This window comes from Salmo salar, chromosome 16 (assembly GCF_965601325.2).
Source record: "Salmo salar chromosome 16, fSalSal1, whole genome shotgun sequence".
Classification (NCBI taxonomy): domain Eukaryota; kingdom Metazoa; phylum Chordata; class Actinopteri; order Salmoniformes; family Salmonidae; genus Salmo; species Salmo salar.
Window position 1 is genome coordinate 10948363 of NC_138306.1, and position 26088 is coordinate 10974450.

Sequence of the window (26088 nt, forward strand, 5' to 3'; positions counted from 1 at the left end):
CTTGGCACGTTTTATTCACACAGAGGGGGGAAGACTGACTGTAACTTACTCCTTTAAATGTACCCTCCACTAACTCAATCCAAACAATGGAATAAATATTTTTTTTGTTGGTGGAATATTTCCCTTAAAACTGGAGTATTGTATCAAGGCACAAGGCAAGACCCAGATGCAGACACAGGAGGCAGATTGTTGGCGTCTTACAATGTTTATTAATCCAACGGGTTTAGGCAAGAGAATAGTCGTGGACAGGCAAAAGGTCAAAACCAGATCAGAGTCCAGGTGGCAGACAGGCTTGTGGTCAAGGCAGACAGAATGGCCAGGCAGGCAGGTACAGAGTCCAGAACAGGCAAGGGTCAAAACCGGGAAGACTGGAAAAAGGAGTACGGTGAAAAACACGCTGGTTAACGAAACATACATTACGAACTGGCACAGAGAGACTGGAAACAGTGTTTCTCCCCTTTTAAGTTTCACAACCAGGGGAAATGCAGCTTTTTGAGGGTGGCTTATCTCTGCTGCTCCCCTGATTCAAATAGGCCCCTCGCTGATGTCTTGCAGCTTTTCCTCTGGTACTGTCCATGTTCACATGGTCATTATGGTCAGGTGATCCCTATTTTTGATTGAAATGGGACACTATGCTATTACCACCTTCCCACTTTGTTATGAACTCATCATTAGGCCAAAATGGAGCTGTAGGGAAATGCTGGGGAAATTCCGCGCCTCTCTCACGCTCACTCTGTGTCTCAAGCTTTTGTTTGATGTTGATACTATTTCCATACAGCATTACCGTTCTCTATCCTTCTCTCCTTGACACGTAAACTACTTCACAGTTGATATAATGTAGCCTGGTGATTTGACAACAGTAAACACATTTACTGCTATATAACCTCTCTTCACCTGTCTCTTAACACAGTGAAATATTTTGCATACTGATAAAGACTGCAACCAACTCCTATGTATTTCCAGTATGTTTTGGAGTTTACTCCCTGAGTCCTAATCTACATATAGCATTACTTCTATCTTATATGTTTGTTATCACTAACACCAGTGTTTCATTTTCTTTGTATCAACTTTCCCCTATTTAAGCTATTATACCCTCATTTCCAGTTGTAATGTCAACAAAAGATAAGATCGTGTTTGACCAGACAATCTGCTTAAAAAGGCCATGCCTGTGCACGTGACTTTCCCCACAGTCCCTTTAGGGTGACTTTTCCCTTCTCAGCTGTCTATCACAGCCTCCTGGTTTCAGCCAATGTGTGCCCCGAATGGACATTTGGACTCTGGCCACACCCTCTCTAGCTCAGAGTGGTTGTCATCTTCAGCCGATGAGGACGTAAAGTTTGGCTGGGGAGGCGGAAGGCTAGGGCGGTAAGATGGCAGACAGGGAAGAAAAAGGAGGAAAATGTAACATATGTGTAAATATGCAGTGAGGGATTGCAGTCTTCTGGAAGATCTGATGAAAGAGAAGGTGGATGAGATAAAAGGAGAAAAGTGGAATGTGTTTTGAGTGAATATGTAATGGAGGATATCAAAGCTTTTGGAAGAGCAGAACGAAATTGAACCTGACAAGAGTGAGGTGGAATTAACTGCGATGGCAGGTGCAGTGATGACAGCCGAGAAGGAGCTGAGTGTAAAGGGAAGCTGGGTGGTGAGGATACTTGGCGTCAAGTGCAAAAAGAGTTATACGTCAAATCAAATTTTATTGGTCACATACACATGGTTAGCAGATGTTAATGCGAGTGTAGCTAAATGCTTGTGCTCCAGTAGATCAGAGATGGAACCTGACGAGAGTGAGGACTGCTGAGTTTGGACATGATAAAGAAGAATATGGTCCAAAAGAAGAGACATTTTTGGAGAAAGTGGACCCTTGCCTTTTGGCAGATCCCATTTGTGGTTTCAGGGTGGGTGGGAAAGGAGTTGGGTGCAGTTGAATCAGTGAAGGTAACAAGTAGTGGACTTGTGCCATTTGTTTGTGTCTCTTCTGACCAGGGGAGCAGGCGCCCCGTGTCACGCAACTTTGGTCAAGATCTGTTTCTTCCTTTGCTCTTAGGAACAGAGCACCATTGAAATGAGTGATTTCTGGGGTAGCATTAAGTGTGGAGGTGGAGCAACTGAAGTTGAAGATTCTTGGTGTTTGTGACACCCGTCGTATGGTGCGTCGCAGACCTGGTTGAGAGCGTGGTGAAACAGAGGAGTCACTGTCAGTCCTTTTGAGTTCTGAGTCAGAGTCTCTACCAGACAAGCTCCTGTTAGAGCTTTTGTGCCTAATCCACTGCGGTGTTTCAGGTGCCACGTTTAAGGGACAGAGGATTGTTTAGTTTTGGTGGATAAAGTTCTGGTGTTAACTGTAGGGGTGCCCATGTTGCTGGGGATTGGAAGTGTCCGGTGCAAGAGAGGCAGGTTGAAGTGGCTAGAGTCAGTAGTGCATAAGGTGTCATATGCTGAGACAGTGAAGAAAGTAGAGGAAGATGGGTCAAGGGTTAGGGATCCTGAGAGGATCCCTGTGAGTAGTTCATCTGTGCCAGCACAGTGGGATAGGCCAACGAGTGATTTATGCTTTAGTAAGGTTGGCTTCTTAGCATTCATAGCAATGGTTATCAACTGTATCGCAGAAATGGAATGTAAATCACAGAAAATAGATGTTATGGTGGCAGCTGCAAAGATATATTTGGGTATACAAGATTTGACTTCAGAAGAGTTACAGGGTGTGTTGAGGGGTGGTGTCCTGTCCTCCCGAGCCGTTGGCATGGTGCAGGAGCAGATAGGTTCAAAGTAGTGGAATGGGGTAGTGGGTTTTTAATGAGTCTAGGTGGTGGTGTCTATGGCTATTTTTCAATTTCTTAGAGGAACCAGACTAATGGAGAGAATTTGATGTACAGTAGGTAGGCCGTGACTGGCCTCACTCTCCAGTACAGTAGGTGGCGGTGTATGCACCTAAAAGCTGGATGCGATCCGCCAACCAGATTCCAAAGATGAAGAAGAAGTTTGGCTGGGCAACAAGTTCAGTGTGTTTTATAGAACTGTGCGTGCCGCAATGTAAGTCGGGGCCTCATATTGTTGATGATGATTAATGCATGCTACTGAAACCTACTAGTGTTGGTTATCTTGTTACATAGAATCCCCGAGCTGACAAGGTAAAAATCTGTCGTTCTGCCCCTGAACAAGGCAGTTAACCCACTGTTCCCTGGTAGGCCATCATTGTAATTAAGAATTTGTTTTTAACTGACTTAACTAGGTAAGTTCTTATGGATCCCTTCGCACGCCAATCCCTTTAGCGGGATCGATTTGACAACACCCAGTGAAATTGCAGCGCGCCAAATTCAAAAACAGAAATACTCATAATAAGATTTCATAAATCATACAAGTGTTATACATCGGTTTAAAGATTAACTTCTTGTTAATCCAGCCGCAGTGTCAGATTTCAAAAAGGCTTTACGGCGAAAGCAGACCAGACGATTTTCTGAGGACAGCGCCCAGCATACCAACACATGAAAATCAGATTTCAACCAGGCAGGTGCTACACAAAAGTCAGAAATAACTATATAATTCATGCCTTACCTTTGAAGATCTTCTTCTGTTGGCACTCCAAATGTCCCATAAACATCACAAATGGTCCTTTTGTTCGATAAATTGTTTCTTTATATCCCCAAAATGTCCATTTATTTGGCACGTTTGATTCAGAAAAACACCGGTTCCAACTCGCCCAACATGCCTACAAAGTATCTAATAAGTTACCTGTAAACTTTGTCCAAACATTTCAAACAACTTTCCCAATCCAACTTTAGGTATTTTTAAATGTAAATAATAGATCAAATTTAAGCTGGAATATACTGTGTTCAATAGCGGATAAAATGAAAGTGGAGCGAGTTCCAGGTCGCGCACCCCGAACAAAAAAAGTACACTTGGCTTGACTCTCAGAAAGGAAAGGGCTACTTCTTAATTTCTCAAAGGAAAAACATCAACCAATTTCTAAAGACTGTTGACATCTAGTGGAAACCATAGGAACTGCAAGCATATTTCTATTAAAAAGGGATTGCCATAGAAACCTAATGGAAAACAGATTGAGCTCCAAAAAAAAAATCCCTGGATGGATTGTGCTCGGGGTTTCGCCTGTCAAATCAGTTCTGTTATACGCACAGATATTATTCAAACAGTTTTAGAAACGTCAGTGTTTTCTATCCAAATCTACTAATAATATGCATATTCTAGCTTCTGGGCCTGAGTAGCAGGCAGTTTACTTTGGGCACGCTTTTCATCCGGACGTGAAAATACTGCTCCCTAGCCCAAAGAGGTTTTAAATAAAAGGTTCAATTGAAAAAATATTTTTGTTTAGCTAATGCACACTACCACCGAAGTACAGAATTGCCAGCTAATGTAACCATTGCTTGTGTGTGACTATTATTATGTGATTGCTACTATTACTGCAAGAAAGTGTGTACTGTTTCAGCTAAGTCAGTAGAATATTCTAGACTGCCTGGTGAGCTTGCACATGTTCACTGTACTTGTGGCCTACTAGATAAGATCTCTAGATGGCTGGAGAGAGGTCATAAATCGTGACTGGCAGCAGTAATTAGCCTCTCTTCCCCAATATGTTGACACCTTATCTGTAGTGTGAATATGTCTCCAATGATACGCTATGTAGCCATTTAGTTCCAATTGTATACCTTCATTATAGCTGTTACGTTCCCCAGGTTCTGGGTTGTTTTGGGTTTGTACGTGTGTATTTCAGGAAATGGCTTCCTGGATTCTAGGCAGCTGGTTGGAGCTCTGAACACTCCCTCTCGTCAGGGGAAACAGCTGTTTTCAATTACCAACTCCTTCTCCAGCTGGATAAAAGCCAGTGTTCCTTTGTCAAGAAGAGAAAGCTCCTATGTTGGTTGTTGCCCAGTAACAGTTTTGTTGAAAGTATTTTGTAGCTACTACTTCTGAGGTATGTGTATGCCAAAAGGATTGTGTTTGTGATTATTGCAATTGTTCACTTTAAGTTAGTAATTAAAACACCTTGGGAGTGTTTAGGCAAGAGGCCTGCGGGCATACATAACTTGTAGTATGTACTGTCTATGCACACTAAGACCTGGCTGGACCACTGCCTGTATTTTGGTTAGCGCGCCAGGAGGTGTTAAAGTTACGTAGGGAGGAGAGGGGGCTTTAACTTTTACTTCCTTTGCTTTGGTTCCATCCAGCCCCTTTTCCCCACATTACCGTGTTAAGGAAATAAATTCCCTGTGAACAGTAGTATTCTGCCTCTGTCATCCTTACCTGCACCTACAATCACATACCCTTTTCACTCCACGGGGAGTTGAGTTGTAGCAGGGTGTTGCATTCCCTCCAAGAGGCGTGTGTAACAATAGCCTATGTAGATAGTGTACAAAGCATTAGGAACACCTGCTATTTCCATGATGTAGACTGACCAGGTGAAAGCTATGATCCCTTATTGATGTCACCTGTTAAATCCACTTCAATCAGTGTAGATGAAGGGGCGGTGACTGGTTAAGAAGGATTTTTAAGCCTTGAGACATTTGAGGCATGGATTGTGTATGCGTGCCATTCAGAGGGTGAATGAGCAAGACAAAAGATTTAAGTGCCTTTGAACGGGAATGTTAGTAGGTGCCACTCACACCGGTTTGGGCCTAGTTGTGTGGAGACCTATATTGTAGGCTACAATATGAGGAGGAAATTGTAGTCCTAAAAATGCGTGTTCGTGCCAAAAGCCTGCATCGCGCTCGTTTTACTTTGTAAAGCAATATTTGGAAGTTGATCAAATATTTTGTTAGCCTACAGCAGACAGATTAGTCTTCTCTTTTCAGCAGGAGCCATTTGGTTTCCAACCTGTGTTTTCCCGTGATTGTATTTGAAATATTAGCGAAAGGCCTGTTTTGTGTACATGTTGTTCACTGAAAGATTTGCCACGTGTTCCTGACTAGGCTATGCCTTGTTATTGGGCTACACAATCCACAGCTAGGCAACTTTTAGAAAGAGGCTTTTGATCCTCTGTGGATAAATTGTGTATTTTCATGGTGTAGTAGGCTATTCAGAATTATTACATTTATTTCTGAACAGACAGCAGTTAACCTAACTTTGGCAAATGTTTTTCAATTTATCAGTGGTGATGCAGCTCCTCCAGAACCCTTCGCGCAGGTACGATTCTATAAAGAAATAAATGAAGTGCAAGGCTGGAGAGATGAGTTGCAGGCTCATGTCTATCAGAGCAGAGAGAGGGAGAGAGCTCATAGAAAGTGAATCTATGAGCTGCTCTAAGAGAGGGAACTTAGTTTAAGTTCCTTAATTTTGACTAAAATATCACTAAGTCTTAGTCACATTTGTCACTTGAATAATGATTTAGTCTAGTTATTGTCAAAATTATGAAAACAGTGGGCCATTTCAGTCAAATAAATCGCCTTTCAATTTAGACACATCACATTTTTATTGCCTCATTAAGCTATAGTAAACGTAAATCACTGACATCCATATGCCTAACTAAGGCTACATAGCTTTGTCCTACCAACACATTTCTGAATAACATCCTATCACATGATTATCTTTCCAACAGCCGAATTGGAAGAAGAACCCATTACTCTGCCGGAAATAGATAATCACACCCCTTGACAGGGCTTTAACATTTTCCCCAATGCCCCCAAATGTTTCAGTTGGTGGCACCAGCCAGCCTATGATTTGATCACACCATTTATTTTTTGTGGGGGTCACGCAATATTTTTTATTTATTTACCTTATAAAATAATTGGCAGTGCTTTAGACAGTGTAATGTTAAACTCAGCAAAAAAAGAAACGTCCCTTTTTCAGAAATCTGTCTTTCAAAGATAATCCGTAAAAATCCAAATAACTTCACAGATCTTCATTGTAAAGGGTTTAAACACTGTTTCCCATGCTTGTTCAATGAACCATAAACAATTAATGAACATGCGCCTGTGGAACAATTGTAAAGACACTAACATCTTACAGACGGTTGGCAATTAAGGTCACAGTTATGAAAACTTAGGACACTAAAGAGGACTTTCTACTGACTCTGAAAAACACCAAAAGAAAGATGCCCAGGGTCCCTGCTCATCTGCGTGAACGTGCCTTAGGCATGCTGCAAGGAGGCATGAGGACTGCAGATGTGGCCAGGGCAATAAATTGCAATGTCTGTACTGTGAGACGCCTAAAACAGCACTACAGGAAGACAGGACGGACAGCTGATCGTCCTTGCAGTGCAGACCACGTGTAACAACACCTGCATATGATCGGTACATCCGAACATCACACCTGCGGGACAGGTACAGGATGGCAACAACAACTTCCCGAGTCACACCAGGATTGCACAATCCCTCCATCAGTGCTCAGACTGTCCCCAATAGGCTGAGAGAGGCTGGACTGAGGGCTGTAGGCCTGTTGTAAGGCAGGTCCTCACCAGACATCACCGGCAACATCGCCTATGGGTACAAACCCACCATCGCTGGACCAGACAGGACTGACGACAAGTGCTCTTCACTGATGAGTCGCGGTTTTGTCTCACCAGGGCTGATGGTCGGATTCGCGTTTATCGTCAAAGGAATCAGCGTTACACCGAGGCCTGTACTCTGGAGCGGGATTGAGGTGGAGAGTTCATCATGGTCTGGAGCGGTGTGTCACAGCATCATCGGACTGAGCTTGTTGTCATTGCAGGCAATCTCAAAGTTGTGCGTTACAGGCAAGACATCCTCCTCCCTCATGTGGTACCCTTCCTGCAGGCTCTTCCTGACATGACCCTCCAGCATGACAATGCCACCAGCCAAGCTGCTCGTTCTGTGTGTGATTTCTTGCAAGACAGGAATGTCAGTGTTCTGCCAGGGCCAGCGAAGAGCCCGGATCTCAATCCCATTGAGCACGTCTGGAACCTGTTGGCCCCCCAGAAATGTCCGGGAACTTGCAGGTGCCTTGGTAGAAGAGTGGGGTAACAGCTCACAGCAAGAACTGGCAAATACTGACTGTTACAGGCCCCTGCGGAACAGGCCCCTGCGGAACAGGCCCAGGGGCTGGGCAGACACTTTCATTATACAAATATGGGTTGTTTCCAAATATTGACTAAATGTCTCATTGTCTCCTTGGTTGCACTTCTGAATTTTAGAAAAATCAACCTGTCTTAGTCTTAATATCCAGATTATTCCATAGCTTCTTAAATTAATCTCAATACCCTGAATGATCCTGGATCACCTACATATGTCATATATATTCCTGTCCTGTTGGCTTAGAATATATCCTTCTAAATACTTGACATAAGTCTACCATTATTAAACTTAGTCAACAACAAAATATAATAATACTATTATATCAATTCCACAGCCTTGTTGTGTTAAATCTCTTCCACTGAATACAACCACAGCTGACTTCCTAAGGGAAAATACTTATCTAGATAATGTAAAAAATACCCCTACTACTGGTCAAAATATTTTCAAATAACATAATCAGATCAAAATGACTAATCTGAATTACTCCACCAAGAAAAATTATTGTACCATGATCATCATTCTGTCTTCTCATTGGTTAAAATGACCAATTGTCTAAGAACTTTAACTCCATCATAATTATCAGTTCTACAAATTTCCTTAAGGGGCTACAGGTTAGCAATGAACCCCGAGTCGGGATTGCTAACAAGGCTGGAAATTCAAAACATCAAAAATCGAATAATTTCAATTTCTCAAACAATCAACTATTTTACACAATTTAAAAGATAAACATCTCCTTAATCTAACCACATTGTTCGATTTTCAAAGAGGCTTTACGGCAAAAGCATAAAGTTAGATTATGTTAGGACAGTACATAGCCACAAAAGTACAAACATCCATTTTCAATTCAAGGTCAGGCGTCACCAAAAGCAGTAACCAGCTAGAATTATGCACTAACCTTTGTCAATCTCCATCAGATGACACTCCTAGGACATTATGTTATACAATACATGCATTTTTTGTTCCATCAAGTTCATATTTATATCCAAAAACAGCATTTTACAGTAGCGTGAAATTCAGATTTTTTTCTTCTCTGAAATGCTTCCGGTGAACATAACAAAATTACTATTCGAAAACATTGGTAAATTATAATATTGTCATTCAAAGAATAATATATTATCATCATGTTGCTAGGGACTCTTTTTGGAAGAAGCTAGCTAGCTAACGAAGAACAACAAAGAATATCTAGTTAACAGAAGAAAAGAAAGAGAAAATCAGGACAGAAGAAAAAGGATATCAAAGTGAAACAGTTCTCTAAAGACACAGGAGACAATAATACAAGAAACAACACTTCTGTAGCTTGTCAACTATGTGTCTGTCTATCCCTGTTCTCTCCTCTCTGCACAGGCCATACAAACGCTTCACACCGCGTGGCCGCTGCCACTCTAACCTGGTGGTCCCAGCGCGCACGACCCACGTGGAGTTCCAGGTCTCCGGCAGCCTCTGGAACTGCCGGTCTGCAGCCAACAAGGCTGAGTTCATCTCAGCCTATGCTACCCTCCAGTCCCTAGACTTCCTGGCGCTGACGGAAACATGGATTACCACAGATAACACTGCTACTCCTACTGCTCTCTCTTCGTCTGCCCACGTGTTCTCGCATACCCCTAGAGCATCGAGCCAGCGGGGTGGTGGCACTGGAATCCTCATCTCTCCCAAGTGGACATTCTCTCTTTCTCCCCTGACCCATCTGTCTATCTCCTCATTTGAATTCCATGCTGTCACAGTTACCAGCCCTTTCAAGCTTAACATCCTTATCATTTATCGCCCTCCAGGTTCCCTTGGAGAGTTCATCAATGAGCTTGACGCCTTGATAAGTTCCTTTCCTGAGGATGGCTCACCTCTCACAGTTCTGGGTGACTTTAACCTCCCCACGTCTACCTTTGACTCATTCCTCTCTGCCTCCTCCTTTCCACTCCTCTCCTCTTTTGACCTCACCCTCTCACCTTCCCCCCCTACTCACAAGGCAGGCAATACGCTTGACCTCATCTTTACTAGATGCTGTTCTTCCACTAATCTCATTGCAACTCCCCTCCAAATCTCCGACCACTACCTTGTATCCTTTTCCCTCTTGCTCTCATCCAACACTTCTCACTCTGCCCCTACTCGGATGGTATTGCGCCGTCCCAACCTTCGCTCTCTCTCTCTCGCTACTCTCTCCTCTTCCATCCTATCATCTCTTCCCTCTGCTCAAACCTTCTCCAACCTATCTCCTGATTCTGCCTCCTCAACCCTCCTCTCCTCCCTTTCTGCATCCTTTGATTTTCTCTGTCCCCTATCCTCCAGGCCGGCTCGGTCCTCCCCTCCTGCTCCGTGGCTCGACGACTCACTACGAGCTCACAGAACAAGGCTCCGGGCAGCCGAGCGGAAATGGAGGAAAACTCGCCTCCCTGCGGACCTGGCATCCTTTCACTCACTCCTCTCTACATTCTCCTCTTCTGTCTCTGCTGCTAAAGCCACTTTCTACCACTCTAAATTCCAAGCATCTGCCTCTAACCCTAGGAAGCTCTTTGCTACCTTCTCCTCCCTCCTGAATCCTCCTCCCCCTCCCCCCCCCCCTCCTCCCTCTCTGCGGATGACTTCGTCAACCATTTTGAAAAGAAGGTTGACGATATCCGATCCTCGTTTGCTAAGTCAAACGACACCGCTGGTCCTGCTCACACTGCCCTACCCTGTGCTTTGACCTCTTTCTCCCCTCTCTCTCCAGATGAAATCTCGCGTCTTGTGACGGCCGGCCGCCCAACAACCAGCCCACTTGACCCTATCCCCTCCTCTCTTCTCCAGACCATTTCCGGAGACCTTCTCCCCTTCCTCACCTCGCTCATCAACTCATCCTTGACCGCTGGCTACGTCCCTTCCGTCTTCAAGAGAGCGAGAGTTGCACCCCTTCTGAAAAAACCTACACTCGATCCCTCCGATGTCAACAACTACAGACCAGTATCCCTTCTTTCTTTTCTCTCCAAAACTCTTGAACGTGCCGTCCTTGGCCAGCTCTCCTGCTATCTCTCTCAGAATGACCTTCTTGATCCTAATCAGTCAGGTTTCAAGACTGGGCATTCAACTGAGACTGCTCTTCTCTGTGTCACGGAGGCTCTCCGCACTGCTAAAGCTAACTCTCTCTCCTCTGCTCTCATCCTTCTAGACCTATCTGCTGCCTTTGATACTGTGAACCATCAGATCCTCCTCTCCACCCTCTCCGAGTTGGGCATCTCCGGCGCGGCCCACGCTTGGATTGCGTCCTACCTGACAGGTCGCTCCTACCAGGTGGCGTGGCGAGAATCTGTCTCCGCACCATGCGCTCTCACCACTGGTGTCCCCCAGGGCTCTGTTCTAGGCCCTCTCCTATTCTCGCTATACACCAAGTCACTTGGCTCTGTCATATCCTCACATGGTCTCTCCTATCATTGCTATGCAGACGACACACAATTAATCTTCTCCTTTCCCCCTTCTGATAACCAGGCGGCGAATCGCATCTCTGCATGTCTGTCAGACATATCAGTGTGGATGACGGATCACCAGCTCAAGCTGAACCTCGGCAAGAGGGAGCTGCTCTTCCTCCCGGGGAAGGACTGCCCGTTCCATGATCTCGCCATCACGGTTGACAACTCCCTTGTGTCCTCCTCCCAGAGTGCTAAGAACCTTGGCGTGATCCTGGACAACACCCTGTCGTTCTCCACTAACATCAAGGCGGTGACCCGATCCTGTAGGTTCATGCTCTACAACATTTGCAGAGTACGACCCTGCCTCACACAGGAAGCGGCGCAGGTCCTAATCCAGGCACTTGTCATCTCCCGTCTGGATTACTGCAACTCGCTGTTGGTTGGGCTCCCTGCCTGTGCCATTAAACCCCTACAACTCATCCAGAACGCCGCAGCCCGTCTGGTGTTCAACCTTCCCAAGTTCTCTCACGTCACCCCGCTCCTCCGCTCTCTCCACTGGCTTCCAGTTGAAGCTCGCATCCGCTACAAGACCATGGTGATTGCCTACGGAGCTGTGAAGGGAACGGCACCTCCATACCTTCAGGCTCTGATCAGGCCCTACACCCAAACAAGGGCACTGCGTTCATCCACCACTGGCCTGCTGGCCCCCCTACCTCTGAGGAAGCACAGATCCCGCTCAGCCCAGTCAAAACTGTTCGCTGCTCTGGCACCCCAATGGTGGAACAAGCTCCCTCACGACGCCAGGACAGCGGAGTCAATCACCACCTTCCGGAGACACCTGAAACCCCACCTCTTTAAGGAATACCTAGGATAGGATAAAGTAATCCTTCTAAACCCCCCCCCCCCCTTAAAAGATTTAGATGCACTATTGTAAAGTGGTTGTTCCACTGGATATCATAAGGTGAATGCACCATTTTGTAAGTCGCTCTGGATAAGAGCGTCTGCTAAATGACTTAAATGTAATGTAAATGTAAATCTCGTAATTGCTACCGAATGGCCAGATCTCAAAATAACTTTACTGGGAAATCACATTTTGCAATAAACGGGGTGCTATGCTAAGAACAACAAGCTATGCTATACAGTTAGCATCATCTAATATCGATAATAACATTGTAAATATCCCCTTACCTTTGATTATCTCCATCAGAAGGCACTGCCAGGATTTCCCAGGTCCTGAACAAATGTGGTTTCTTTTGACAAAGTTCATAATTTATGTCCAAATAACACCAAGCAGTTAGCGTTCATTATGCTCCCACAAAACGTGGTGGGGGGGGGGGTTGTAAAATCACGCCGAAAAGCTAAAAAAACCTAGTAAATAATCTATTTACGTTCGTTCAAACATGTCAAACCTTGTTTAGCATTAATCTTTTGGTCCATTTTTAAACGTTAAACATCAGTAATATTTTCACACAACCTATCCTATGTCTTGATAAACAATTAATGACAAACTCACGCTTCTCAGATTTATGCGCAGGCGCAAAAAAATGAAGTGATGACATGTCAACTTCCTTGCATTCTAATTTGCTCTCTGTTTATCATAGACGCTTCAAACAACTTTATAAAGATCGTTGACATCTAGTGGAAGCCGTAGGTGTTGCGAAATTAATCCTTTCTCACTATGGTATCTATAAAACAATGACACTAAATAGTACAGTCACAAAATTCACGTTTTTTTTTATCTATTTTTCACAGGTTTTTGCCTGCAATATGAGTTTTGTTATACTTACAGACACCATTCAAACTGTTTTAGAAAATTCAGAGTGTTTTCTATCCGAATGTGTTAATAATATGCATATCCTAGCTTCTGAGTTGGTGTAGGAGGCAGTTAAAAATGGGCACATATTTTTTTCAAAATGTCTCAATACTGCCCCCGAGCCCCAACAGGTTTAAAGTCAGTATCACAAATGACCTTGGCTTTTCAATGCGGCTGATCAGACCACAAAGGAAAAGTCACCAGAGGGGTCAAAAGTCATACCACCCCTTCACAGAAGTGTTTCTTACTTTATTAGACAAATTAAAGAAAAACCTTCAACATATTTTATCTCAGGTTCCCAGAACATTTCCCTTATCCAAAGACTTCGTGTTTAATTCAATCTCAGAAAACAAAACTTTAACGATTCCATGGGTGTATAACTTCTAAGATTCCATATGTGGAATCATGGCCTGTCCCTAGGAATTTGAAACTCTACTTTTTCCAGAAAATACAACCACTTGGTCAGCATTTCATCATACTACACTGATTCAGAAACCCAAACGTTGACTACAAACAAAACCTAATGATACTTATAAGTCCATTGTACTCCCCCCAATCATTAGTTTTATTCTACATCAATGTATGTGTATGCTTAACTGCACATGCGCTACCATTAGATATAATTATCCTGGTATCATTACTAGACCAATGTCCAACAAATATGTGATAGCTTTTTCACCTTTGGATTGTTCCTGTTACCCCACTAAATGAAACTAAATTCTGTCGCAAATGTAGTACATTTCTCAGCGTATGGAATCAGCAATATTTAATCCCAGGCATTTAATAAAAATGTTGTTTGAGACGTGTTCTCCCATGTCTCCTTTAACATACATACTTCAGTTGACTTCCATCCGTTCTGGAGGAAAGAATCCTACTCAAACACATCAGACAATACAATGTTTAATTAAGTGAAATCAACACCCAAAATAAACAACAGTAAACAATAAACAAACCCATAACCCCTTTTCAGCGATCAAATAACTTCAACCTGTTGCATAAATTTAGTAAAAACAATTAATGATCTTCCTTCTGTCTATACAGGGCCTGAAGTTCCAATGTATGCAGATGATACATTGATCAATGTTTCACACAAAGAAAACAACTGATGCCCCTAAGACAGATGTCTATGTATCAGGGCAAAAGTTCCACGTGATATCTGATTTTAAGTTCCACTGCCTCATACTTGAGTCCAACCGCTCTTTTAAAAAGCAAATGAAAAAGGTAATTCAAATAACCAAATGCAACCTGGCTAATTTCCGAAACATATGAAATTGTTTTATTACAGAGGTACCAAAACTATACTTCAAGGGCTCAGAGCGAGTGACATCACCGATTGAAACGCTATTAGCGCGCACCACCTCGGTTACACTTAACCCCTTACAAAGAGCGCGTCCTCGAGTTAGCTTGCGACTCTACGTCCTACAGGAAAGCGCCGGCCAGGCACACGCACAACTGTGATTCATTTGCACTGTTCCTGCGAAATAAAATAAACTCAACCTGCAATTCACTTTACTGACCTGACATTGTTTCACGTAATGGAAAAAGATTATACGGCTAGAATACATTCACTTCCTGTTCAATCCACTGGTGTTACTAAACAATCAAACCAAGAATCTTTAACCAGAAACTATCACAGAGCTTTTACGATTCAACTATCCAAACCTGAACCGCTTTACAGCCAATATATACTGCTCAAAAACATAAAGGGAACACTTAAACAACACATCCTAGATCTGAATGAAATAAATAATCGTATTAAATACTTTTTTATTTACATAGTTGAATGTGCTGACAACAAAATCACACAAATAATCAATGGAAATCCAATTTATCAACCCATGGAGGTCTGGATTTGGAGTCACACTCAAAATGAAAGTGGAAAACCACACTACAGGCTGATCCAACTTTGATGTAATGTCCTTAAAACAAGTCAAAATGAGGCTCAGTAGTGTGTGTGGCCTCCACGTGCCTGTATGACCTCCCTACAACGCCTGGGCATGCTCCTGATGAGGTGGCGGATCGTCTCCTGAGGGATCTCCTCCCAGACCTGGACTAAAGCATCCACCAACTCCTGGACAGTCTGTGGTGCAATGTGGCATTGGTGGATGGAGCGAGACATGATGTCCCAGATGTGCTCAATTGGATTCAGGTCTGGGGAACGGGCGGGCCAGTCCATAGCATCAATGCCTTCCTCTTGCAGGAACTGCTGACACACTCCAGCCACATGAGGTCTAGCATTGTCTTGCATTAGGAGGAACCCAGGGCCAACCGCACCAGCATATGGTCTCACAAGGGGTCTGAGGATCTCATCTCGGTACCTAATGGCAGTCAGGCTACCTCTGGCGAGCACATGGAGGGCTGTGCGGCCCCCCAAAGAAATGCCACCCCACACCATGACTGACCCAGCGCCAAACCGGTCATGCTGGAGGATGTTGCAGGCAGCAGAATGTTCTCCACGGCGTCTCCAGACTCTGTCACGTCTGTCACATGTGCTCAGTGTGAACCTGCTTTCATCTGTGAAGAGCACAGGGCGCCAGTGGCGAATTTGCCAATGTTGGTGTTCTCTGGCAAATGCCAAACGTCCTGCACGGTGTTGGGCTGTAAGCACAACCCCCACCTGTGGACGTCGGGCCCTCATACCACCCTCATGGAGTCTGTTTCTGACCGTTTGAGCAGACACATGCACATTTGTGGCCTGCTGGAGGTCATTTTGCAGGGCTCTGGCAGTGCTTCTCCTGCTCCTCCTTGCACAAAAGCGGAGGTAGCGGTCCTGCTGCTGGGTTGTTGCCCTCCTACGGCCTCCTCCACGTCTCCTGATGTACTGACCTGTCTCCTGGTAGCACCTCCATGCTCTGGACACTACGCTGACAGACACAGCAAACCTTGCCACAGCTCGCATTGATGTGCCATCCTGGATGAGCTGCACTACCTGAGCCACTTGTGTGGGTTGTAGACTCCGTCTCATGCTACCACTAGAGTGAAAGCACCGCCAGCATTCAAAAGTGACCAAAACATCAGCCAGGAAGCATAGGAAGTGAGAAGTGGTCTGTGGTCCCCACCTGCAGAACCACTGCTTTATTGGGGGTGTCTTGCTAATTGCCTATAATTTCCACCTGTTGTCTATTCCATTTGCACAACAGCATGTGAAATTTATTGTCAATCAGTGTTGCTTCCTAAGTGGACAGTTTGATTTCACAGAAGTGTGATTGACTTGGAGTTACATTGTGTTGTTTAAGTGTTCCCTTTATTTTTTGAGCAGTGTACTCACCCAACGTTCTGCTTTACCTCTATCGTAAGATTAAACATATGTTACAACCTTCTCCTGTCTTTCGGCTTCACACTTATGAAATGTCTATGACCTTAAATGTACCATGTAAACCGCCAAATTTATAAAATACTTAATACAACTCCTTCAAATAAGAAAAAACCCAATTTCACTCGGTACTATTCTATCGCAATCACCTATCCGCTCATTATAATTCATTAGATTTCGGTAACTGTCTCTTCAATTTGAACTAAACAAGCCATCAAAACGTTCGGTTTATATCTTAAACAGCCACTAACAACCAGTCTCGTTCCAGTCAAAACATAACAATTTAATTTAATTTTAGTCCCATGGTGCATAGGCTGGGATACAAACCCGGGTCTCGCGCATGGCAGGCGATAATTCTACCACTGAACCACCAAGGCTATTGTTCAGGGTTGCAATTTTGGTGGTTGTGTCCTCCTCGGTCACAAGGTTTACAGGGAGCCTTACACTCCCGGGCGAAATGTCCTGTCTTATCGCAATTAAAAGGCTTTCTATCGTCTGCTTCTATCCTTTCTCTACTCTCCCCATTTCCCATTTTCTCTTTCTGATTTTTACAATCTCGGTTATTATGTCCCGTTTTGTTACAATGTTTACACGGTGCCTCACAATCCCTTGCATAATGCCCCAACTTCTGACAGTTGCAACAATTTCATTATTCCTATCCATTTTTTCTTGTCTTTTTTTTCTTCTTGAACACAGTTACCCCTACAGTTACTGTTAGATGCTCTACCTGAACCGGTTCACTCTTTTTACAGTCTCTATTATTATGCCCTACTTTATTGCAGTGTTTACACGGTGCTTCACAATCTCTAGCGAAATGACCCGGGTTGTTACAGTTAAAGCATCTGTCTCTATCCACTTTTTTCGACTTCCTCCCTTTCTCCACTTTCTTAATAAGTTTACTAAATCCTGTTCTCCTTTCTGTGTCTCTGCCTCTCTACCTCCCTTTCTCTTGGCCCCCTCCCCTCTTTTTCCAGCTTCCTCCAGCCAAACACGAGCGGTTTCGAGGCCTTCTGTACGCTGCTTCTCTGTCTTATCCCCACACACCCTATTTATTTGTTTAACCATTGATTCCAATCTTTCAACATTTAACATCTCTTGGGTAGGGGGCGGTATTTTCACGGCCAGATAAAAAACATACCCGATTTAGTCTGGTTATTACTCCTGCCCAGAAACTAGAATATGCATATAAGTTTGATTTGGATAGAAAACACCCTAAAGTTTCTAAAACTGTTTGAATGGTGTCTGTGAGTATAACAGAACTCATATGGCAGGCAAAAACCTGAGAAGATTTCATGCAGGAAGTGGCCTGTCTGACAAGGTGTCGTTCTTCTTGTCTCTGTTTATTGAAGAGTGAGGATCTTAGCTGTCCCGTGACACTTCCTACGGCTGCCATAGGCTCTCAGAAGGCGGCAAAATGCTGAATCGTGGCTTTGCAGGCTCTGGCTGAAAAAAAGTAGCGCGTTTGGGTAGTGGCTGGTTACAGTACTGTGAGACTCAGGCTCGTGCCCGCGTCGACCGAAAGCTTTGTTTTCTTTCCTCTGTTTAGCTAAATGGACATTCCCGGTCGGAATATTATCGCTTTTTTACGAGAAAAATGGCATAAAAATGGATTTTAAACAGCGGTTGACATGCTTCGAAGTACGGTAATGGAATATTTAGATTTTTTTTGTCACGAATTGCGCCATGCGCGCGACCCTGATTTACCATTTCGGATAGTGTCTGGGACGCACGAACAAAACGCCGCTATTCGGATATAACGATGGATTATTTTGGACCAAACCAACATTTGTTATTGAAGTAGCAGTCCTGGGAGTGCATTCTGACGAAGACAACAAAAGGTAATCAAACTTTTATAATAGTAAATCTGATATTGGTGAGTGCTAAACTTGCCGGGTGTCTAAATAGCTAGCCCGTGATGGCTGGGCTATGTACTTAGAATATTGCAAAATGTGCTTTCACCAAAAAGCTATTTTAAAATCGGACATATCGAGTGCATAGAGGAGTTCTGTATCTATAATTCTTAAAATAATTGTTATGCTTATTGTGAACGTTTATCGTGAGTAATTTAGTAAATTGTTAGCAAATTCCCCGGAAGTTTGCGGGGGGTATGCTAGTTCTGAATGTCACATGCTAATGTAAAAAGCAGTTTTTTGATATAAATATGAACTTGATTGAACAAAACATGCATGTATTGTATAACATAATGTCCTAGGTGTGTCATCTGATGAAGATCAAAGGTTAGTGCTGCATTTAGCTGTCTTCTGGGTTTTTGTGACATTATATGCTAGCTTGAAAAATGGGTGTCTGATTATTTCTGGCTTGGTACTCTGCTGACATAATCTAATGTTTTGCTTTCGCTGTAAAGCCTTTTTGAAATCGGACAGTGTGGTTAGATAAAGGAGAGTCTTGTCTTTAAAATGCTGTGAAATAGTCATATGTTTGAAAAATTGAAGTTTTTGTATTTTTGAGGAATTTGTAATTCACGCCACGCCCATCATTGGATATTGGAGCAGGTGTTCCGCTAGCGGAACGTCTAGATGTAAGATGTTAACATGTTGGGGCTAGGGGGCAGTATTTGCACGGCCGGATAAAAAACCTACCCGATTTAATCTGGTTACTACTCCTGCCCAGTAACTAGAATATGCATATAATTATTGGCTTTGGATAGAAAACACCCTAAAGTTTCTAAAACTGTTTGAATGGTGTCTGTGAGTATAACAGAACTCATTTGGCAGGCCAAAACCTGAGAAGATTCCTTACAGGAAGTGGCCTGTCTGACCATTTCTTGCCCTCCTTGATCATCTCTAACAAATACAGGGGATCTCTGGCATGACATGATACTTCCTACGGCTCCCATGGGCTCTCAGAAGGCGTGAAAAAGCTGAACGATGTAATTCCATCCCCAGGCTGAAACACATTAGCGCGTTTGGCAAGTGCTCTATCAGAGGGCCATTAGACTGAGGCTCCTGCATGAGGGGATAGCATGCTTTTACTTTCACTCTCTTTGTAATAAAAAACGATTTCCCGGTCGGAATATTATCGCTTTTTTACGAGAAAAATGGCATAAAAATTGATTTTAAACAGCGGTTGACATGCTTCGAAGTACGGTAATGCGTATTTTATAACGTACGGTATTGTATAACATAATGTCCTAGGTGTGTCATCTGATGAAGATCAAAGGTTAGTGCTGCATTTAGCTGTCTTCTGGGTTTTTGTGACATTATATGCTAGCTTGAAAAATGGGTGTCTGATTATTTCTGGCTTGGTACTCTGCTGACATAATCTAATGTTTTGCTTTCGTTGTAAAGCCTTTTTGAAATCGGACAGTGTGGTTAGATTAACGAGAGTCTTGTCTTTAAAATGGTGTAAAATAGTCATATGTTTGAAAAATTGAAGTTTTTGCATTTGAGGTATTTGAATATCGCGCCACGGGATTACACTGGCTGTTGAGTAGGTGGGACGCACCTAGCCCATAGAGGTTAATAATTGAGGTCAGTGTTTTTCTTTGAAGTGGCCGAGAGGTTATTAAGGGATATTAAATAAGTGCTGTGAGATAGGACAGTGATTTTGTGCAAATAGAATAACTTAAATGGTTAATTAACCATAGATCTGAATCAAGAGACATACCTAAATAAAGTCCTAAATTGAGGAGAGGAGAGGCTATAAAATAGGTTTTGTGAGAGAGGACGGTAATTCTATGCGAACAAGAGAACTTAAATGGTCAATTAACAAGAGTGAATTAACCATAGATCCGATTCAAAAGACAACACTGAAATAAAGTCCAAAAAGGAGGAGAGAAAGAGAGAGGCGAGAGCATTAAATTAAACAGAACAAGGTAAACTAATGGTAGATCCAAATGAACAGATTTAAATTAAACAAGACGAGGTAAATTAATTATAGATCCAAATTAACAGATTGGAATTAAACAAGGTAAGATAATCATAGCTCCAAATTAGTAGTCATAATAGAACAAAACCAGGTTAAAATGGGAAGTAAAGGGTCAAAGAGAAGAGGAGACATAAAATAGAGCACATGGATTGTAACACAGATTGTGATACACATAAAAGTAATTGAATGAGAGTTTTTAAAAAAGCACATAGAATAAGACACATAGCAACACATAGACACATTGGGAAATTTCCACAGGGGTAAGAGGATAATTGCGTGTGAGATAGATAAGATGGTCAAAAGCCATTTACATGTGAGACCTAATGGATCTATCAAAAGTAATTATTCTGGGATACTAGAGGAAATTACCAGTAGGTAATAGATACACATAAAAGACAAATAATTATTCTAAAATTCTAGGTTAATGATAATAGCGGTAGACAGCACACACATAGAGATTAATAATAAGTAGACACAGAGTGAGAAGGAGCAGATTAACTACGATAGTAATTTAACGAACATGGGTAGTAAATCCTCTAAGGGGATCCCGGTATTAACCGGGGATGAGCGTTTTATGCTGTGAAAAGATAAAATAAACATTTATTTTAGCCCGAAATGGACGAAGAAGTACGGTTTTGATGAATGTTTAAGCTAGTTTTATTTATGGTAGTGCACATGTACCTCAGGTCTTTGCGGACCTGCTCCCTTATCGATTTTGTTAATACACAAAGTAAAAACACCTTAGTGAATCTGCGTAGAATAACTAAGCTCCTATTCTTGATAAATTCCAAGTATTTAGAACATCAAATCCAAGATATCTTAAATTATTCCCCCAAATTCGTAAATAAAGATTTACTGACCTTCGTCTTGTAGGCTGGGAAAAGCAATGTAGGTTGGATTCCGTCACCATCTCTGTCAACCTTAGATATTTACCGGCCTGTTATGGAACCCCAATTTCAGGGGACAGGTCTTTAATTTACGAGTCAATGACCCGCCCGTACACGGTTTTCGGAGTGTTACCTTAGGAAGACAGGGGCAGAGTTTGGATTCCGGCTGAAGGACCAAATTGTTACAGGAATTAAGTTATCAATGTTCTTAACCCTAACTTAACCCTGAAAATCCTTACAATGTACAAAGCCTTTTATATTAACACACACACACACACACACACACACACACACACACACACACGTAGAGAACTCCACCCAGCTTTAGGCGGCTGTATTTTTCCACAGTACCCAGACCACCTGTCTCCTTATCTTTTGCCAGCCTAACTGTTCCCAGGTCGTTGTTTCTCTCCCTAACTTAAGGAGGCCTCTTCTCCTGTTCCTTTCCCAAGGTCGTCTTATCAACTCTGCCCTGCTCATTTCTTTGAAGTGGTTACAGTGTCTTACTCACACACAGTGTTGGAATATTGTTTTTAACCCATTATTATAGCCTTATTTCGAATACATTTCAACAGGTTATACGGTTTCTGAGTGAAATCATTTAGTCAAACCTTTAATCATAAAATTTCCATTACACCCCCCCCCCCCCCGAAAAATTTAAGCTGCTGCTACTCTATATTTTAGCAGGCTCAAGGGTGTGGGGTTTCCACATCATCAAGTTCAAAAGCTCAGAAGGGAAGTTGAGGTTTTTGTACACAGGGAAAGAACGGGGAATTCACCAATCAACTCACAGTCCACAAGCCTTTCATGTTGTCCATTCCATTTTTCAGGTGTAATCCTCACACTCGGGTTCTCAGCTAATCCGGTCCGATACACAAGGGGGGTAATCCAACAGTCCAGGTAATCACACAGATATTGCGCTCACTTCTCTCACACTTCATACCACTCTTGGTTCTCTCCTACTCTGCCCTTTTGTGCAGGCTGCTCAATAAACCAGTACGCTCTGGCTTAACGAACAACAGCCTTTCCTTGTTGGGGCAGGACGTCCATATAAGGCCCTGGGGTGGAGCCAACGGCTGTCATATCTCCCCTCAATAACCACTCCCCTCACTTCTCCCTGCCATTTTACACAATATATACTATCTATACATAGTCACTTTACCCCTACTATACCTACATGTACATATTACCTAAATTACCTCAACTAAATTGTACCCCTGCACATTGACTCGGTACCGGTAACCCCCTCTATACAGCCTTGTTAATGTTATTTTATTGTTACTTAAAATATATATATTTTTTGTTTATTTAGTTAATATTTTCTTAACCTTTATTTTTCTTAACTACATTGTTGATTAAGGGCTTGTAAGTAAGCATTTCACGGTATTCGGCGCGTGTGACAAATACAATTGCATTTTATTATAGTAGTGAAGTGTTTTTTTTCTTCATATTTAGTAGTTCTTATGCATTTAGCTCAGACTGTAGGTACTCCTGAGGTTGCATGTTTCAGACTGGTGTCAGAGAGGGACAGCACTGTGATCCAGAACCTTCTATTTAACTAAACAGTCTGGTGTGGTTGACTTGTTATGCATGGTAAGCTGGTCATTGTGGCTTCCTTTTTGTGAGCTGTAAAAGTACAGGATAGAATGATATCATATTGTGTTGGGGGAGGGCTGAGAGGGCTGGGAGGGCTGTTTAACAGAATAGTTGGTGGAGCTGTAACGCAACCAGAGGAAAACTGAGTATGAGGCATATTTAGATACATAATAGCATCACACCTTTGTGATACATTTTTACATTTAAATTTTAGTAATTTAGCAGACGCTCTTATCCAGAGCGACTTACAGTAGTGAATGCATACATTTCATTTCATACATTCTTTTTTTTTCTTTTTTTTTGTGCTTATCTTTTGCCAGCCTAACTGTTCCCAGGCCGTTGTTTCTCTCCCTAACTTAAGGAGGCCTCTTCTCCTGTTCCTTTCCCAAGGTCATCTTATCAACTCTGCCCTGCTCATTTCTTTGATAGTCTGCCACAGACGGGTGGTTATTCTCTTGATATATATATATATGTGTGTTGTCAGAGCTGACAGAGGGTGGGTGGGGTGAGTCTGTGAGATGTACAGTGGAGCCTGCCTTAGCCCATCATGGGGAAGCTGATGTTTTTTTTTTCTGGGTGGAGACTCTGGAGCTGTTTTTCTTAATCATAATGTATCTGCTCATTGTATTCCATTCTTTATGGTGTTGAGGGTAATGTTTCTGATTACTGTTGTGCAGTATCTTCATCACATTGTTATCTATAGCACGGCAGGACACTTTTGTTCCAGTCCAGCTCCTTGGTAAAACACTGCTTCAAACTAATCATGGTCTAGATTGAAGAACATTAACATTTGGTTGAATCAGTTGTGTTATAGATTGTTTACCTAAGCAGTCCATATATTTATTCCAGACTGTGAATACAATAAGGCATCATGTAATTATTTTATTTCACCTTTATTTAACCAGGTAGGCTAGTTGAGAACAAGTTCTCCTTTTCAACTGCGACCTGGCCAAGATAAAGCACAGCAATTCGACACATACAACAACAGAGAGTTACACATGGAATAAACAAAACATACAGTCAATACGAGTAAAATAGCATAAAAATGTATTTTAAACAGCATTTGACATGTTTCGAAGTACGGTAATGGAATATTTTGACATTTTTTGTCACGAAATGCGCCGGCACGTCACCCTTCGGATATTGATTTGAATGCACGAACAAAACGGAGCTATTTGGATATAACTATGGATTATTTCGAACCAAAACAACATTTGTTGTTGAAGTAGAAGTCCTGGGATTGCATTCTGACGAAGAACAGCAAAGGTAATCCAATTTTTCTGTTAGTAAATCTGAGTTTGGTGACAGTCCGGAACCTCCTGAGACGGCTGAACGGTCCGGAACCTCCGGAGACGGCTTACGGTCCGGAGCCTCCTGAGGCGGTCCACGGTCCGGAGAGCCTCCTGAGGCGGTCCACGGCCCGGAGAGCCTCCTGAGGCGGTCCACGGCCCGGAGAGCCTCCTGAGGCGGTCCACGGCCCGGAGAGCCTCCTGAGGCGGTCCACGGCTCGGAGAGCCTCCTGAGGCGGTCCACGGCCCGGAGCCTCTGGCGGCGGTCCACGGCACGGAGCCTCTGGCGGCGGTCCACGCAACAGAGTCGCCACCGAAGATGGCGGATCCGCGAGCGGAGCGGGTTCTACGTCCCGCACCGGAGCCGCCACCGGGGCTAAATGCCCACCTGGTCCCTCCCCTATAGACTCAGGTTTTGAGGCCGGAGTCCGCACCTTTGGGGGGGTACTGTCACACCCTGACCTTAGAGAGCCTTTTCATTTCTCTATTTGGTTAGGTCAGGGTGTGATTTGGGTGGGTATTCTAGTTTTTCTAGTTTTTTGTTGGCCGGGTATGGTTCCAAATCAGAGGCAGCTGTCTATCATTGTCTCTGATTGGGGATCATACTTAGGCAGCCTTTTTCCCACCTTAGTTTGTGGGATCTTGTTTTTGCATAGTTGCTGTGTAGCCTGCTGAACTTTACGTTTGTTTTGTATTTTGTTGTTTTGTCGGTGTTCATTTTAAATAAAAGTAAAATGTTCGCCTACCACGCTGCACCTTGGTCCAATGTTTACGACGAACGTAATACACTGTGAAACTTTTATGGATGTGGAAAAGGTGAAACCACTGCTGGACTTGATCTCACGAGATTTTGTGGAAACTGAGTTTACTGTCGCACGCCAGTTTCTACAGACTGAAATCGCCCAATCTGGAGAAGACAAATGGCTTACGCAGAGCACTTTGTATAGATACTCCGGGCCTCTAACAGCAATGCCTACTGTGACGATGGCATTGAAGCTGTGATTAACATTTGGAGCATCCACGGCAACTTGCAAGAACTCTTTCAACATTAAAACACGTATTCAGTGAGGAGCATGTTGCACAGGAGGAAAGCACAGCTGATTCAACTGGTGTTTGAGAGGGATCTTACAAGCAAATTCCGTGGGGAGTGGAACGAGAGACTGCTGAGGTTCAACACAGCATCAAGGCAGTTGCAACTCTTTTGAATCTGTGTAAGAACAGGCAGCCTGGCTGGGCTTATATTCTTTTCTTATTTGCAAGATTTTGGAAATGCGTGGCAAATGTCAGAAATAGGAATAGACCTGATTTTCTTTATTGGCATTGCTGCCAAGTCTATTGCTTGATTTCTGTGATGTGATTGGAAATGTTTGGTATATAATATAATCTAATTGTTTTTAATGCTGTTTTATATGGTAGAAGAGGTGCTTTGCATTACATGGATGAGGGTGGGCAGACCTTGACCAATGGTTGAATAACGATGTAGCTTTAGTGTTGCCATAAACAACTCGTTGCTATGGAATACTAATTTCTCTGTTATCATACGCAGCGTAGTACGGCAGTCTTGTGGGAAGACATCTTGGTAGCTGAGTCCAAGCTGCAATGTACCGATAAGTCGTGCTAGTGCATTGTACATTATTGCTTGCTCTCTGCAATTGGAAATACATTGTATTGGCATGGGGAAGTGTTATTACGGTAATTAGCAACTTTTTTGCATTGCATTGATGGGTATTGTGCATGTAGCTGTGTAACGTTAGCGTTGTCATAACTTGCAATTCCTTGAGCCGGTTATGAATTGTCAATGTTTGTAAAGCGGTGAGTAAACTGTATTCTTGCGGCAAGACAGCCGTGTGTGGCTGCAAATATATTGTGTGTAATTGTACTATCGATTATTATCCATCCCGTGTTATCAGCAAGCGAAAATTGTTGTGCCCCCTTAGTCATTTCCG

The 26088-nt window shown here is 43.1% G+C and overlaps 1 long non-coding RNA gene across 1 annotated transcript; it reads right to left on the bottom strand.

Moving 5' to 3' along the window:
• Positions 1–186: 186 nt before the first annotated feature.
• On the bottom strand, positions 187–22384 carry LOC123727783 (uncharacterized). The gene is made up of 3 exons (XR_006759663.2): positions 22049–22384; positions 21231–21390; positions 187–368 (listed from the first exon to the last, which is right to left on the bottom strand). It is a non-coding gene; the product is annotated as an uncharacterized LOC123727783 (long non-coding RNA).
• Between the last annotated feature and the right edge of the window lie 3704 nt (positions 22385–26088).